General features: G+C 38.0%; 1 protein-coding gene across 2 annotated transcripts in view; it reads right to left on the reverse strand.

The window, feature by feature from the left end:
- Window positions 1-17345, reverse strand: part of LOC145694710 (phospholipid-transporting ATPase ABCA3-like) — a 104325-nt gene that overhangs the window by 77801 nt on the left and 9179 nt on the right. The window contains exon 1 of one of the 2 annotated variants that reach the window (XM_081771239.1): window positions 15725-15763. The exons of the other annotated variant lie outside the window; for it this stretch is intronic. The gene's annotated coding sequence lies outside the window, so the exon portion shown is untranslated. Of the gene's footprint in view, window positions 1-15724; window positions 15764-17345 lie in introns of those variants that run through there. 2 annotated transcript variants of the gene reach the window in all.

Consider the following 17345-nt stretch of genomic DNA (forward strand, 5'->3'; position numbering starts at 1 on the left):
GGACTGCATAATACTGTCCCAATTTTTAAGGTGGCTGGCTGTACTTCCGTCCGTACAAGTGAGCAACGTCACGAGCAGTATCGTGAAGCGTTAATCATTACTGGATGAGCTGAAGAAGTGTAAAAGTGCCAGTTGTAAGTGTTCAATATGGAATGGAGCGAGTATGAAAATCGTGTGGCCGTAATAGCGTTGTACAAGGTAGGCAAATCACCAGGGAAGAATTTAAAACCCTCCAGAAGCTACCCAGCACTTTATTGAGACTGAAACTGTGAAAGATCGCCCTCGGCAAGGAAGACCACGCACAGTACGAACACCTCAACTGTCAAAGCAGCGGCGGCTCGCGTCCGACAAATTTCAGTTCGGGAACAGTCAGTTATGGCTCGTGAGCTAAAAATATCGAAAATGTCTGTCTCGCATCTGAGACTCCATGTTTACAAACATCGCAAAGAACATCTCATAAAAGAAATGAAGCGCCAGAGACTCCTAAAAGTAATGTGCTTACTTAATCGTTACACAGCAAATGAGAACTGTCAAATCCTTTTAACTGATTAAAAGATTTTCAGTATTGGGAGGAGACTTTCAATGCCGAAAATGACAGGATATATGCCACATCCTCTAGAGAAGTTGGTGGAAAGTCTCCAAGGACCCAAATGGTTCAGCATCCTCTCTGTCATGGTGTGTGGGTTGTGAGCTACGAGAGCACAACGGAGCTCCATTTCTGTGAAAAGGGGGGTCAAAACGTCAGCCAAACTGTAGACTCTACCAGGAGACAGTGCTTGAGAAACTAGTCAAGAATTTCACCAACACCCCCTTCCATGAACAGAACTGGAGCTTCCAGCAGGACTCAGTCCCAGCACACCGGCACGAGCAACCCAGCAGTGACTGGAGCCAAATGTTCCGGACATCATTTCCACTTCAGATTTGCCTTCTGCAAATCCGGACCTAAACCCTTTGGACTGCAAATTGTGGTCCAAACTTAAGGAGATGGCTTGCAGGAAGAGACATCCCAATATTGAAAGTTTAAAGCAGTCTCTTCGGAAGGTAGCTGTAAATTTTCTAGTTGATGTGTTGCATAATGCAATTGATAAGCGGCCACAAAGACTGTGTGATGCTAATAGTGGCCATTTTGAACAATTATTTGCGATTTTGGTTCATAATGCATCCATGTAACTCATGTAATTAGGATATTAAAATACCTCTAAGGGCTGCTTTCTCTTTAATGTGGAACATTGTCAATTCTGCAAGGTTAAGTTCTGATAAGCTCCGCACCGCCAAACCTATGTACTAAGTAAGTAACGAAGCCAACTAGTAAATCTAATATAAACTAATCTAATATAACCTAATCTAACCTAGCCTATTCAGAAGTCATTATTGTCATGCTGATGGAATAGATGCCATTTCATACAACGATATCTGAAATTGGTAAATGAATGAAATGAAATCTCTGGCTTACGTCCTGTTATGGTAATTCTTCGAATCCAAGGTGCGGCTTCTGTCAGATTTTGGACAACCAAAATTTACGTGCGTCTTAGATTCGATGTTGTCTTGAATTCGGTGGATATAAGATACTACAATATAGCTACGTATTTCATGCACGTATAACATTGACTCTGCTACAGTCTCTAAGACCGGTAGTTATAGATCGCACTCCCTAAAGGGAAAGAAAGGGAAGGCACCATCTTGTGCGATCTGTTTCCTAAGGAATCGGTAGTAACCACGAACTTCTGATTTTGGAGAAAATAATGCTGAAGGTGACTGGAAAGAATTGTAAAAAGAGAAGTTACCAATGTAGCAAGGTAAAGTACCATACATTTGTAAACAAATACTAAATATGTACCCTATAAACGTTAAAATAAACATGGAGAAAATTAAAATATAAACATCCCGAAACACATTCCTACGCCGTAAATTTGATTTTTTTTTCTGAAAAATGAGGCGAAAATTTAGGTGCGACAGGTTGGAAGAATTATGGTATTATACCTAATAGACTGAGAGAGACGGATGACTAATAAGAGAAAATGCTTAAGGAAAAATTGTGGTATGTGGAAGGATACGGCAAATTCCGAGAAAACCCACGGACAGGATGTTGTTTACCATAAATGCACAAGACCCAGGATCAAAGTAGATACTCGTCGCACGAGAGATGGGCTTCTACCATTGAGCTACCATAAGGAGCATCCGGATTAGGGAAATTGGCTATGCGCATAAAGGAAGATTTTTTGCTTTCAACATTTGGTAATACAGATATAATTGTTTGTTCTCGTTGTTGAAACTAGTGTTATTGCTCGCGTCTTTGTAAAGTACTGTGGTAAGAGTGCACTTGCAAGTGATTTTGTCACATTGTGCAGAACAAGTGATTTTGTCACATTGTAGACATGACATGACAGTAGGAATAAGTAGCCTAGGGTAGGGCCGGGTTAGCTTGGGGAAGTTTGAACTCATTTTGTTAAAATTAAGAGTATAATTGCTCGTATTGCTATTTATTGTATCGGTTCCTATGAATGTTCTGTACAAAGTGTACTCTTATTAAGATACAAACCGGAGCGGGCTTTGCGAAGATAACCCACACTACAAATATTATCGCGTATTACAAGCTAAAAAAATCCCCTGGAGCGACGAAATTTTCCCTCAGCTCTAATATCTTTCTCAAGCAATGTGAGTTTCCAGTGTTGTCGCAGAACTACTTTTCTCGGGGTTAAGTGTTGTATCGCCGAACCAATTTTAGGCATTTTACCGGGTCAATTGGAGAATTTAAGTTTTTGAGGAAGAATGAGTGAAAGGTAAGTGGAATAGTAAAAGTTAAGAAAGTGCTTGTTTGTGTTGGTTGTTTTTGATGTAAGCGGCACTGCATGTGGAGGTGGATGGACTATTTCGCGGAGAGATACACTTGTTTTACTATACGGATCGATAGATTGTAAAATGTACAGAAAAATTTGGTAGTCTTTAATTTGCCCATTTCATGTCGAAAACAGAACCCAACCACCCCTGTGGGGTTTCTAACCCGTTCCTACTCCTACTACAACACCTCCTCCTCCTACTACTACTTATATTATAGATTCGTATAGTAATACTGCATACCTAAAGTAACGTAATCTAACGTAACTTAATGTAATCCAACCAAATATAACCGAATGCAGCACATTTTCTTACATTTTTTTTTCAAATTGGTCCGGCGATACAGCACTAATGCCCTTTTCTCCCTCATATATTGAGTCTTCCCCGCCCGAGTAAATCTGCTAAAAATTACCACTAATACCAAGTGTCAATATAGAGGCAACCCTTGCGGCTTCGCTGTTCTAACCGTCTGTGCTACTGGCCTGCTTCCTCTTTCTTCGATTCCCGGTGGGCTATAATCGAATCATTTAATGAAAAAGTTTTTTTTTTCTTAATTAAGAAACGATTTGGTCACAGAAACAGTGTAGTAATCACCTGAGCAAGCACGATAGAAGTAAAATAAATATAAAGTGGCTAGTAAAATACACATTGATTATTTAAGTGCACGGCAAGCTGACGTAAAAATCTTTCTTTCTTTCTTCTTCACTATTAATAGTGTTGAGGTATGCCTCCGACTTAGAAACAGTCTTCTTAGGCTATGAGTGTTGTATTTGGTAGATAAACTCAGCTGATTGTTGGGGGCCGCGGTGGCTCAGTGGTAGAGCGTTCACCTCTTGTGCTTGGGGTCCCGGGTTCAAACCCTGCTCCCGCCAAGTGAACTTTGTGGTGGACAAACACCGTGTGCGTGGGTTTTCTCGGGGTTCTCCCGTTTCCTCCCACTTTCTTCATTCCACCATTTCATTCATTTCTCATAATCACCGTCTCCTTTAGCCTAACCGGCATAACCGTGGGACGTAAAACTCAAAGATTTCATTTCATTTTCATTTTCAGCTGATTGTTTTCATAAGCTCCCAAATATCTTCTTCAGTTGAACGAATATTTCGAGCAATACACTTGTCATTGTCCTGAATAATGAATGCTTCCTCTATATAAAGATAACTACTTAAACATGATTGAATATATCGAGATTTTTAAAAAAATATTCCTTATGTTTCTACCGAACTTTCTGTTTAATTATTTCATTTTTATAATGAAATAATGATAAATAAAATATGATCTAGTGTACCTATACCCTTATCGCACCAACAATGGTAAGTATCTTTTTTCTTGATTTGAAATAATTTGACTGAAGTAAGAGCAGTACCAAGAAGTATTCTATAATATGTTACTATTTCTTTTCGTGACCAATGGTATATAAAATTTCTGAGTTTATGGGGAGGGGGGTTCCAACTGTTTCCCAATAAGAGTGTCCTGGGCCAGATTTGTTATTTTGTTGTCAACGTGATTTTGCAATCAAAATATGTCGATCTATAATATAAAAATAGTTTTCATAAGGAATTCTTATATAACATGGTTTTCCTTCTTTACATGCACTCTTTGCAGCGGTATCAATAAGGTCCCCATGTTCTAGGTCTATGTGGGAATGAAGAAAATAGAAATGTATAGAGATTTTTTCTTTAAGCTTTTGAAATAAATGTTTTATATTTAAGAGTATCCATGTTACACTTGTATTCCAATGAATGTTCTTTAATGCTTGTAACAAACTGAGGGAATCTGTACAAATGCAAGATACAATTAGGTTTTGTTTTTTGATATATAATAAAGCTTGACGGATGACAAAAGCTTCTGCTTCAAAAATCGATAATGATAAAGGTACCATAGTTTATATTTAAAAGTTGTTTTGCAATGGAATGAATATTGCAGCTCCCACTGATGAATCTCGATATTTAGATGCATCTGTATAAATCAAAACAGTATCAGGTGGTAATTTTTGAATTTGTTCTGTCCAAATGTTTTTATATATTTTGTTTCGTAATACTGGATTATCTGTTTTAAAGAAATTTGGAATATTAGCTTGAATACTGACTAGATTAGTTGTATATTGCCACGTAAAACAAGGAATAAGGGCAGGGGTGTAGCCAGCAGGTTTGTGTAGGAGGGGCCCGTCGTTTTAGAGAGGGGGCCAGCTACAATGTACAAAGTAAAAAAAAAACTGTGTTGATGCTAGTGTTTTTGAGGCCTGAAAGAAAGGAAAATTTTGGTTTCCTTCTGGAAAACTAAAAACACTATTTTAGCTTATTATTATTATTATTATTATTATTATTATTATTATTATTATTATTATTATTATTATTATTATTATTATTATTATTATTATTATTATTATTATTATTATTATTATTATTATCCATGAATTATATTCAAGATAGTTTTTATTATCCTTAATCAAGAACTACTGCTCGGGACCAAACGCTATACTTTTGTGCATAACTATAACGGTAACCAAGAAAGTTCTGTCCCTTTTCGTGGAGGTCTGTGTTCAATTGGACCTTACACAGTCAGTTGAATGCGTGTGGAGATAAGGCGAACGTCAGTTGTTGGTGTGGGTATATCCAACGTATTATCTGGTTGTGGCAATTCAGATACACCGTGAACTTTCGTAAAGACAGGAAACATGGGACATCCACAGAGCGTCATAAGAGCATGTATGCTGAACGAGTTCAAATGGAGGTCAAATGCCGCTGTAGCGGAACAGAAGATATGCCAGGCCTTTGGTGAGGGTGTCGTGACGACGCGGACAGTGCAGCAATGGTATAACAAGTTTAAGGACGATGACGAAACATCCGAAAACGCCACGTGCCAGAAGACCAACACATGTACAAAGAGGAACTGCGACTACAATTCAGTGTGTGGAGAAACCATTTGGCAGCACATCCATCAACTTGTGAAGCACTACAAGTTGGGTCAATGGGTCTCACATATTTTGACTCCGGGCCAGAAGGCAACGCGGCAGTCGCCTGTGTTTATTTACTGTCTCTGAGCCATTTCTGGACAGGACGTTGACATGTGATAAAAAGTGGGTCCTATACGAAGCTCCACGGCGCCGTCGTCATTGGTTAGCATCCCATGAACCGATTTCAAAACAGCCGAAACCAGCACTGTTCCAGAAGAAGGTCCTTCTGTGTGTTTGGTGCATCGTGCATCGGGAACTGCTACCAGCTGGTCAGAGTATCAAAGCAACTGTGTAGTGTCAGCACTTGACCTGTGCTCAACAAAAACTCAAAACTCTGGAACCATCACTTCTGAATTGCAAATGGGTCCTCGTTTACAGAACAACCCTAAGTTCCACGTGGCTAGGATGACTCAGGAGACCATTCTCCGCCTTGGATGAGAAACAATATTGCAACCACTATGTTCCCCGGGTATTGCACCGTCCGATTATCACCTGTTCCATTCTTTGGACAATCACCTTAGAGGACGCAAGTTTAAATTCCTATTATAAGTCCAAAATGTACCTGATATCTTCTTCGTTTCACGGCCCACCAAGTTCTACCGCGATGGATTCCATGGCCTTCCAGAACGTTTTCAGAAGGTCGCCGATGCTGACGGGGACAATTTTTGATCTTCCAGGTTAGGTGACATATTGATGTTCGAAGGTGGAGGGTGAAAAAGCAACAAAACTTTTCTTGATTACCTTTATATTTAAATTTAAGACCTTGTGTACAGAACCTATCTACACAAGATTGATTTTCTTTGAAATTTCACGTTATTTCTTTACGGTTTCCTGACAAAAATATTTATTTATTATTCGTGACTAAAAAAACATAATTATTTTATTACACTGAGTAGAAATAAAAGACAGAGCGAATGAAATCCTAATTGAATAAAAACATTGTTTCTCACCAAATTTTCCATCCTCTATGTCTTTTAAAATACTTGTTAAAGCATATAAAAATACACTGTACTTACAAATCAGTTTAGTACTTTGTTTTATGGCTGTATTTGTAGTACCTTGTTAAGACGTTTGTCTTCAAACTGTCAAATATAAAACGCAGTAAATTGTGTAATCTGTTGTCACAAAAAGGTATCCTATTTTTCGATCGGTATAAGGAAGAGATACTATATTATTTTTCGATCGGTATGGAAAAACAATGTTTCTCCATATTATTTTATCGTAAATTATTAATTGTCAATAAACTTTGTTACTTTTAAATGAATGAAGCGAGATAATTTTACTATGATGTTTTAAAAGCTGGTCGTTTGGGGGGGGCAGGAAACCATTTGGGGGTGCCTGGCCCCGATGGGCCCCCCTTGGCTACACAACTGAATAAGGGGTACTTTATGGATGAATTACGTATAAATCAATCGTCTTATCAGGGGCTTATCGAAAACCACTAATGGGTGTATAAAGAGGTACCTCGGCCATAGATTCCTATAGGCTACAGATGTAAAATTGTTTTATGTATAGACCTACCTCACAAGGAGGATTTTTTAAAATTAAAATTAAATTGTCCACATGTTAATGGTTCCTATGTCTGGGTGACATGATCTATCATTAACTTGTCTTGTCCTCATCATCGTTATCGGTATTAATTAGGTGCACATAATGCTTCTATGTGGTATAAATGTGTGAAAATTGAATTATATTTTTGAGAAATTGAATTATGTATTTGAAGAATTATAAAATATTTGGTCTAGGAATTAATTCGTGCGGGTGGACAAGAGATGGCGCAACGAACGGAGCGTCCCACAGTTCCGTGTATCCACACATGTGTTGCAAACCCCTGTCATCGCGTATCGTTCGTAGTATAGGGCAGTGGATTAAAGCGTCAACAACACCAGTTTGTAGTGAAGTGAACATGGCGCAATTTGTGCCTGATAAAGTGTTTTTGCGGGGTGTCCTGCTGCATTACTTTAACATGCAGAAAAGTGCGACTGAAAGTCATCGTATTTTGGTGGAAGTGTATGGTGACCATGCTCTAGTTGAGCGAACGTGTCAGAAGTGGTTTGCACGGTTTAGAAGTGGTGATTTCGGCTTGGCAGACCAAGAGCGAGCTGGACAGCCAAAAAAATTTCAAGACGAAGAATTGACAGCATTGCTCGAGCAGGATTCGTGTCAAACGCAGGAACAACTTGCAGCAGCATTAGGCGTTGATCAAACAACAGTCTCCAAACGCTTGAAAGCCATGGGAATGATTCAAAAGATGTCACATTGGGTTCCACATGAATTGAAAGACAGAGACGTTGAAAGACGAAAAACCATTTGCGAATTGCTGCTTCAACGACAGAGCAGAAAGGGGTTTCTGCATCGAATTATTACGCTTGATGAGAAGTGGATCCATTACGAGAACCCTAAACGAAAAAAGGCCTGGATGAAACCAGGTGAACCAGGTCCATCACAACCAAAACGAGATATTCACTGTGCAAAGGTTATGCTGTGCATATGGTGGGATATGAAAGGTGTGGTGTACTATGAGCTGCTGCAACCGGGTGAAACTATGAATGGAGAACGTTATCGACGACAATTAATGCGTTTGAAGCAAGCTCTGGCCAGAACACGACCAGAATGGGAGAACAGACATGATAAACTTATTGTTCAACATGATAACGCTCGCCCACATGTCGCAAAACCGGTCAAAACCTATTTAGAAAATGTCGGATGGGAAGTTTTACCCCACCCGCCGTATTCACCAGACGTTGCTCCTTCGGACTACTACTTGTTCGATTGCATGAACAACGATTTGATTGGACAGCGGTTTACTTCTTCAGAAGATATCGAAACATGGGTCTCTGACTGGATCGCTTCCAAGGATGAGAACTTCTTTCGCCACGGAATCCGTACATTGCCTGACAGATAGACGAAAGTGGTGGCTAGCGATGGACAATATTTTTCTTAAGGTATTTATGTATTTTGTGTTTGTACTACAGCTTCAATGTGTGCGTACCAACCGCACGAAATAATTCCTAGACCAAATATATGTATTTTATAAGAGAGACGGACAAAACCAAAGAAAAGTACATGGAACAGATATGTGAAGAAATAATGGAACTTCAACGGCGCGGCAGATATGATCTGCTGTGTTAGAAAGAACAAGAATTAGAAGGGAAAGCTAACAAATACATATGCACATTTGGAATCGAAGATCAACAAGGTCAGTCACTGACTATCAAAGAATTCTTAGAGTTTGTGAGGAATATATAAAAGATTTATATGACCAGAACAACTGCTCCAAAGATATTGCGTTTGAAGCAGAGGAAGAGGTGGATGATGATGAACAAAGACCCAGTATATTGAAAAGTGAAGTAGTACAAGCCATCAAGGACATGAGAAGGAAGAAGACCACTAGAGACAACGACATACCAGCAGATTTGCTCAAGGAATTAGGAGACAATGCATTGAAAGTACTGACTTCCCTTATTAACAAGATCTACCTCAGTAGAGAATGGCCAAAGGATTTTCTTGATGTTACAATGATTGCATTACGCAAGAAGAAGGAAGCAACGAAGTGCAGCGATCGTAGAACCATTAGCCTTATTTCTCACACTGAAGATTCTTGCGCGCATACTCAACAGATGACTGGAAAATAAGATAGAAGAGATGTTGGAGGAAGATCAGTTTGGATTCGGGAAAGGAGAAGGCACCAGAGATCAGGGCCGTGCCGTGGAAAATCAGCGCCCGGGGCGAGAGTATATGACGGCGCCTCCATACATATATTCCAAGCATTTTTTCCTATCTTTTTCCCTTTTTTCTCCCGAATTTTTCGCTCCCTTACTTCGGCGCCCGGGGCCGGCGCCCCGCTCGCCCCCTCCTCCGGCACATCCCTGCCAGAGATTTTATTGGGTTGATGAGAATTATGTCAGAACGAGTTCTGGACATAAAGGAAGAGTTGTGTTTGTGCTTCATAGACTGACAAAAAGCTTACGACAGGTTCAATTGGACGAAACTTTTGCAAATACTTAAAGAAATAGAGATCAACTGGAGACACCGAGGGCTCATTCGCAACGTGTACATGGGACAACCAGTCAAAATGCGCTTGAATGAAAGAGAAACCAATAGTGTGGAGATTGGAAGAGAAGTCAGACAAGGATGAAGTATGTCACCCAATTATTCAACATTTATAATGAATGATTAATGAAGGAAGCATTAAAAACGGGAATTGGGTATTTCAGGATTGGAGGGCACCTCATTACAAGATCAGGCATGATACGGTTATTACAGCTAGAACCGAAGAAGGACTACAGGAGATGATTGACAAAGTAGTTGACACTAGGAAACTATATGGAATGGAAATCAACATAAAAAAATCGAAAATCATAAGAATATCACGTGGAAATTCGCCCTTATGGGACAGAGTAGAACAAAGAATACTTGAAGAGGTCGACCATTTCAAATATCTGGGAAGTATTTTGACGAAAGATATGTATTGCACTAGAGAAATCAGATCGAGAATTGCCACAGCCAAAGAAGTATTCAACAACAACAAGTCACTCTTAACTAGCAGCCTTAATATTGGACTAAGGAAGAAATTGGTCAAGTGCCATATATGGAACATTGATTCAGATTAAGCATGATTTGGAGTCTTGAACATTACCGAAGTAAGAAAAGAAATATTTAGAGAACTTCGAAATGTAGTGTTGGAGGAAGATGGAGAAGATAAAATGGACAAAAAGAGTAACAAACGAATACGTTTTAAAACGAATAGGAGAGAAGAGGACGCTTCTAGCCACTATCCTTTGTAGAAAGGCCAATTGGACTGGACACATCTTGCGAAGAAATTGTCTTCTTCATATCGCCATAAAAGGAAAGATGGAAGGAAAGCGAGGAGTAGGGAGAAGAAGAACACAACTGATTGATGACTTGAAAATTAGATTAAAATATTGGGAGTTGAAAGAGGAAGCTGAAAATCGAGAAACGTGGAAGAAATTTTTCCAGACCCAAACTGAAAATTAAGAAGAAAAAAGAAAGAAAACCTCATTAGTCCCAGGAAATGTCAATAGGAAGAAGAATACTTAATAATAATAATAATAATAATTATTATTATTATTATTATTATTACTATTATTATTATTATTATTATTATTATTATTATTATTATTATTATTATTATTATTATTATTATTATTATTATTGTTATTGTTATTATTATTATTATTTTCTAGGTTTTTGGGTAGGCACGTACCTATCCGGTCTACCCGCGAAACCCGCCGCTGCCAATGAACCACTCTCTTACTGCATAAATCAGCATGTACTAACTATGAGAAAACCGCAGATAATACCAGTTTCTGACATAACTAACTAACTAACTCTATGGCCTATGGAACCCGGAGGTTCAGTGCCGCGTTCACAAAAGCTCTCCACTGACTTCTATCCTTAGCTAATTGCATCCAGTTTCTACTTTGTATTCCTATCTCTGCAAGATCCATCTTAATATTATCCTCCCATCTGCGTCTAGGTCTTCCTAATGGTCGTTTTCCTATGGGTCTACCAGTCAAGACTTTGAAAGCGTTTCTACTTTCTTCCAGTTTCTGACATATTTGCAACTATTACGGCCATCTTGAATTATTTTCTTATGAAACATTTACATGTATAAATTCGTTTTCTTACGCAGACTGACATACTGTTTTTGAAATACCGTACTCTTACTAAAAATATCTACTTTCTCCCCTTAATGAAATGAGGGAAAAGAAAAACAGGATATGACACATACGTTCGTACGTCATTAGAGGAGAGCATTCAAACATCACAATGAAAGCTCACCTGTCACTGAAAAATCCCCTGTCATGTGTCACGTGCAGTGAGTCATTTGTATACTTTGTTCGACCTAGTGATTTATCTCCATTCCTTCTTCACGTCGAGTAAAAATATAGATTACATTAAAATGTGAATACCTGTATAACACACCATTTCAAGATCTATAATCTTAAATTAAGTTTTAAAAAAAAATCAGGGATAATCATATCGTCTTGCAAACACTAATACAGTATATATTGGTTTAACAAGTGTTTAATTAAAGTGTATTTTCTTTGATGTCCATTATGCATAAATATAAGAAGTCTGAAGTATGAGTTCCATTTTCACAGGCACAGGAAGAAATAGTGAGAAGAATCAGTATTTAATAATAATAAAATATGTATGTGCATGCGCGTGTGTATGTGTGTATCAGTCTGTCTGTCTGTCATCAACCTTTTTGCATAGAAACGAGTGACCTAGACCCACCAGTGATGGAACTTCATCAAATCTAATTCTGTACGAAGCAGTTTTCGATTTTTGGCTTAAACTTATGCACGTTTCTAGTTTTTTTTCTAATAAGGTATTGTGTATATGTAAAGCAATTACATCACAATTGTGTGGGCTTATATAACAGCAGGGGATAAATACCGGGTGATGGAGGGGGAAACTTACTTCTTTTCTTTTAATTGATGTTAAGACCCGACAACGACGAGTGCTTAACAGCTGGTAACATATATTACATGAACTGATTCACTCACTGACATAATATTACGGGTACTTCCGGTTGACACGGAAAGTTTAAATTTTGCATACTTATAGCGCTAGGAGAGGAGCCAAAAGGAAAATTGTCAAAAGTATGTTTTAAATTTACAGGAGGTAAAAAAGTGGAAGGAAAAAAATCTCCTTGGTAGTGAACACAGAATGTTATATTTTAGGTAATTGAGTTTGGTGCCGTTTGGAATAAAACTTGAAATTCGTTGTTGTAGGTTTTTGATAACGTTGTTTTAGGAAATCACCAACGATCTTTTTTTCCTCTCCATACTATTTAAATGGGACATCTTCTTCACTCCATAATTATTAGGCATTTCCGGAAGCACTAGAATGTTGACATTTCACATGTTTATAGACTCTAATCTGCGGACTAATCTTGACCCGGGATTAATCTACAAAAACAAAATGGCAAAGCAAACATTGTTAGTTTCTAGGAGGTCTATGGGGGACAAAATTTCCCGGTGTTGTTTAAATGGGGTTATTTTTTCATGAAAATCTTAAAAAAAAAAAAAAAAAAGCATTTTAAATTGAAATAAAAACTCAAACCTTGGCATGATCGTAGATTTCTGAAAGTAATAAATCCAAGAAAATCGTCAAAAATGAAAAAAGTTCTGTTTTAGTGTGTTGGATTTTTTTTCTTTTAATCGACTGCATGCATTTTAAATAAGACTACTTCCACACCTCAAAATATTCAAATAGTTATAGCAACGACAGGATCTTCAGATTTTGTCTGAGGATTTTAGGTTTGTGGTTAGGTTTATGTGACCGAAAGGAAAAGTCTTAAATATTAGGTTTTTGGTATATAAGAGAAGGGTTATGAGATATCTATCTACACACACATACCACACAATATTTTTATAATATATATATATATATATATATATATATATATATATATGTGTGTGTGTGTGTGTGTGTGTGTGTGTGTGTGTGTAACGAATCTTGTTGACACGATAGTGTTCCCAATTTTGATCGTACCAAGATGATGTATGGTATGTGCATTTGCTTCGTAGACTACTTATTTCTTACTAGGAGAATTTTTTCATGCCGCTTTATCTACCATCCCAGTTCAAAGTGGCGGTCGTTTAAAAATATAAAAGGTCCGTATCTTAATATTTGGGCTAGAAGAAAAATGAAAAGTGTTTCTTAAACCTCTTTAGGGACCTCTACAATTTTTGTTTCACAATGTGTAAGTAAAGCGTCCCTATAGGCCTACTATGTACACGTTGGGCTGTACGTATACGCCCATAACAGATTTCCTATCTTGTAATTTTTATTCTGGTTATTATGGTCATGCAGTAAGATTTATAAGATTGTTCGTCAGTCCGTTACTCCACAGGATAACTTGCACGGAAACAAACTTTTAGATTATCTTATTCTGCAATAGATATCTATAGCGACTATCTCGGTCGAGTTCGACAATAGAATCAATCTGTTAAGGCAATAACTGGTAACGACGACTTTAACGGTGGCTATCTATACCCCCATTTCCATACATGTAAGCGATTTTTTAAATTTTACTTGTTGCAATAGATAGTTATAGCGATTATCCTGACTGAGTTTCGTTAATGGAGTAAATACGTTAACATTTTAACGGGTAATAGTTGTGGCTTTCTATATTCTCTAAAAGTAACCAAGAAAGTTCTGTCGCTTTTTCACCCACCACCTTCGAACATTGATATGTTACCTAAGACGTAATTGGAAGATAAACAATAGTACCCATCAGCAACAACGAACTTCTGTCAACGTTCTGGAAGGCCATGGATTCCATCGCGATAGAACTTGGTTGGCCGTGCAACGAAGAAAGTATCAAGTGCATTTTGCACCTCTACTAGGGATTTCACCTGACGTCCTCTAAGGTGATTGTCCAAGGAATGGAACAGGTGATAATCGGACGGTGCAATATCCGGGGAGTATGGCGGATGCAATACTGTTTCCCATCCAAGGCGTAGAATGGTGTCACGGGTCATCCTAACCACGTGGAGCTTAACGTTTTCCTGTAACAGGAGAATCCCTTTGCGATTCAGAAGTGTTGGCTCCAGAGTTTTGAGTTTTTCTTGAACATGGCTCAACTACTAGCAGTACACGATTGCATTGATGCTCTGACCAGCTGCTAGCAGTTTAAGATGCACGATGCCGCAAGCAATCCACCAAACACATACAGGAGGACCTTCTTCTGGCGCAGTGCTGGTTTCGTCTGTTTAGAAAAGCTTCATGGGATGCTAACCAACGATGACGGCGCCGTCAAGCTTCGTACAGGACCCACTTCTTATCACATGTCAGCACCCTGTCCAGAAATGGCTCCTTCCTCAGACGAGATAGTAAAGAAACACAGGAGTCTGCTCGCGTTGCCTTCTGGTCCAGAGTCAAATCATATAGGACCCATCGACTCAACTTGTAGTGCATTCTAAGTTGATGGAGATGCTGCCGAATGGTTTCTCCACTCACACTGAATTGTGGTCCCAGTTCCTCACATGTCTGGTCACTGTTCGCCTCAATTGCTGCCTGAAGATCTTCATTTTGGACATTTGTTGGTCTTCCAGCACGTGGTGCGCCTTCGAGTGTTTCGTCACCGTCCTTAAACTTGTTAAACCACCGCTGCACTGTTCGCGTAGTCACGACACCCTCACCACAGGCCTGACATATCTTCCGCCCTCGGCTATAACAGCGTTTGACTCCAGTTTGAACTCGTACAGCATACAAGCCCTTAGGACGTTCTGTGGAGGTCTCATTTTCACTCTATCTTTACGCAAGTTCTCCGTGTAACTGAACTGCCACAACCAGATAGTATGTTGGATATGCCCACACCAACAACTGACCTTCGCCTTATCTCCATTTGTATTCAACTCACGGTGTGAGGGGCAATTGAACACAGACCTCCACTGAAAGCGACGGAACTTTCTTGGTTATTTTTATATATGCATCGCGTGATCCTCTTTACGTATTTTTCAAAGCTTATTTCGTTCGTGTGTCTGTAAAATTTCTTATTTGTACACAGTTTGTAATGAGTAGCTAAGAGTTAACAACTTTGTACACTGTTTGTAATGAGTAAGAGTTAACTACTTCGTACACTGTTTGTAATGAGTGAATAAGAATTAACTACTTCGTTATTTACTTCGTACACTGTTTGTAATGAGTAATTAAGAGTTAAACAGTTCGTATACTGTTTGTAATGAGTAATTAAGAGTATGTACTTCGTACACTGTTTGTAATGACTAACTAAGAGTTAAGTTTAGCGTTAAATTTTCAGTTAGTGATTCTTCCTGGAGTAATTCATGATATATTTATTTATCTCTACTATAACAGTTCACTTCTTAAATGCTTTGTAATACAACAACTCTAGTCTTCCATAATTTAAGTTAAAGAAACAATTACAATACTACTTACAGACTTCACGTGTCCTTCTGTATGAAAGAATTTGATTGTGAAGGTGGTACGGTATCACAAAACCACTATATGTGCTTTCCTGTGTTTTTAATATATATAATATGATAAGATACCACTCTATTACTGATAAGAAGTTTGAGTTTAGATTCTGTTAATTTACCAGCGCGTTAATAGTTATCGATTCGTTGAATCATTTTTGGTAGTACCACTGACATCATAGAAGTGACGAGAAATCTGTGCATGAGTGCCAGATATCGCAAAACAAACCATTTTGAAAAATAATTTTCTTTTTAAAAGTTTTCTCTGTTATCACTTCTCGTAGACGATAAGACACCTGTCTTACAGGAACAAATTCAACAAAGGGCAGAGATGTACTTGCCTTTCAGATTATTTTTTTGTTTCATCGTACTTTAGCAAACAAATTGCAAGTATAGTTCGAGAAATGATTGTAACCATGTGAAGTTTAGAGGTAAGATTTACGCCAGGGAAAAACTTTGATTTTTGTTTTATATTTTTCTTCTTCTTCTTTTTCTTCTTCTTCTTTTTTTTCTTCTTCTTCTTCTTCTTCTTCTTCTTCTTCTTATTATTATTATTATTATTATTATTATTATTATTATTATTATTATTATTATTATTATTATTATTATTATTATAAAATATTGAAAGGAAACCAAATCCAACCGAAGATCGAAAAATATTATCACAAACATTAGGTCAAGTGGATGCAGAAGGATCGTCCGGGCGGGAAGGATCAACTCTTGGGCGGCGAATGTAGGGTCGACGTACGAAACACAAGCTTTAGATCAAAACAGAAGAAAGTTGTACAATGTATAATTAACAAAAATATACTGAATGCTTCCGTGAACTTGGGTAAGACTTGGAGAAAGCTGACCGAAAATTTCTAGGAATGATACAGAAATGTCCATAACTAGAGAAAGAAAATTGTCAGATCAAGTTCCGGATAAAGAAATCATTTTGTCGTTTGACCTGTACATTTCAATGATTTCATTAATGTGAAAATGGATGGGGTGGGGAACAAGGGTAACCCCACAGAAAAGTATATTCCGTGTGTCTTACACAAAATTACCAGAAGAAACCATTCATTCATTGTAATCAATTAATTGTCTCAAGTAGGAACATCTATAATATCGTGAGCAAGCTCGATGTGTGAACTTCACAAGACAATATGCAGGGTCTGTCAAACGAACCACACAAGCCATTCGCTAAATACAATACGGTCCAAAGTCAGCAGGACTCAGGCTCATGGTGCTTGATACTAAGGTGCATATGTTCATTGTCAAGACAGCTTTACAAAACCATAACGACGATAAAATAAAATAAGGCAATAGTTGTTTGCAAATCCATAAATGTTCTACCTTCCTGTAGGACCACACTTGTGCTACCCATATCCCTCAATCATTTTTACATTAATGGAATCTGCTGGAACAAATTAAGCTGTAAATCCATTTTTCATATAGCCTCGCTGCTGAACGGAAAGCTAAACCCCAACTCAACCAATCAACCAACGTATAAAGAATATAAATGTTAAACAAATAAAAAAATATACAGGATGTTTAAAAACAACACCGACAACGTTTGGGAGGTGATTCCTGACACCAAT

This window comes from Thermobia domestica, chromosome 9, assembly GCF_964235325.1.
Source record: "Thermobia domestica chromosome 9, izTheDome1.hap1.1, whole genome shotgun sequence".
NCBI classification, from domain to species: Eukaryota; Metazoa; Arthropoda; class Insecta; order Zygentoma; family Lepismatidae; genus Thermobia; species Thermobia domestica.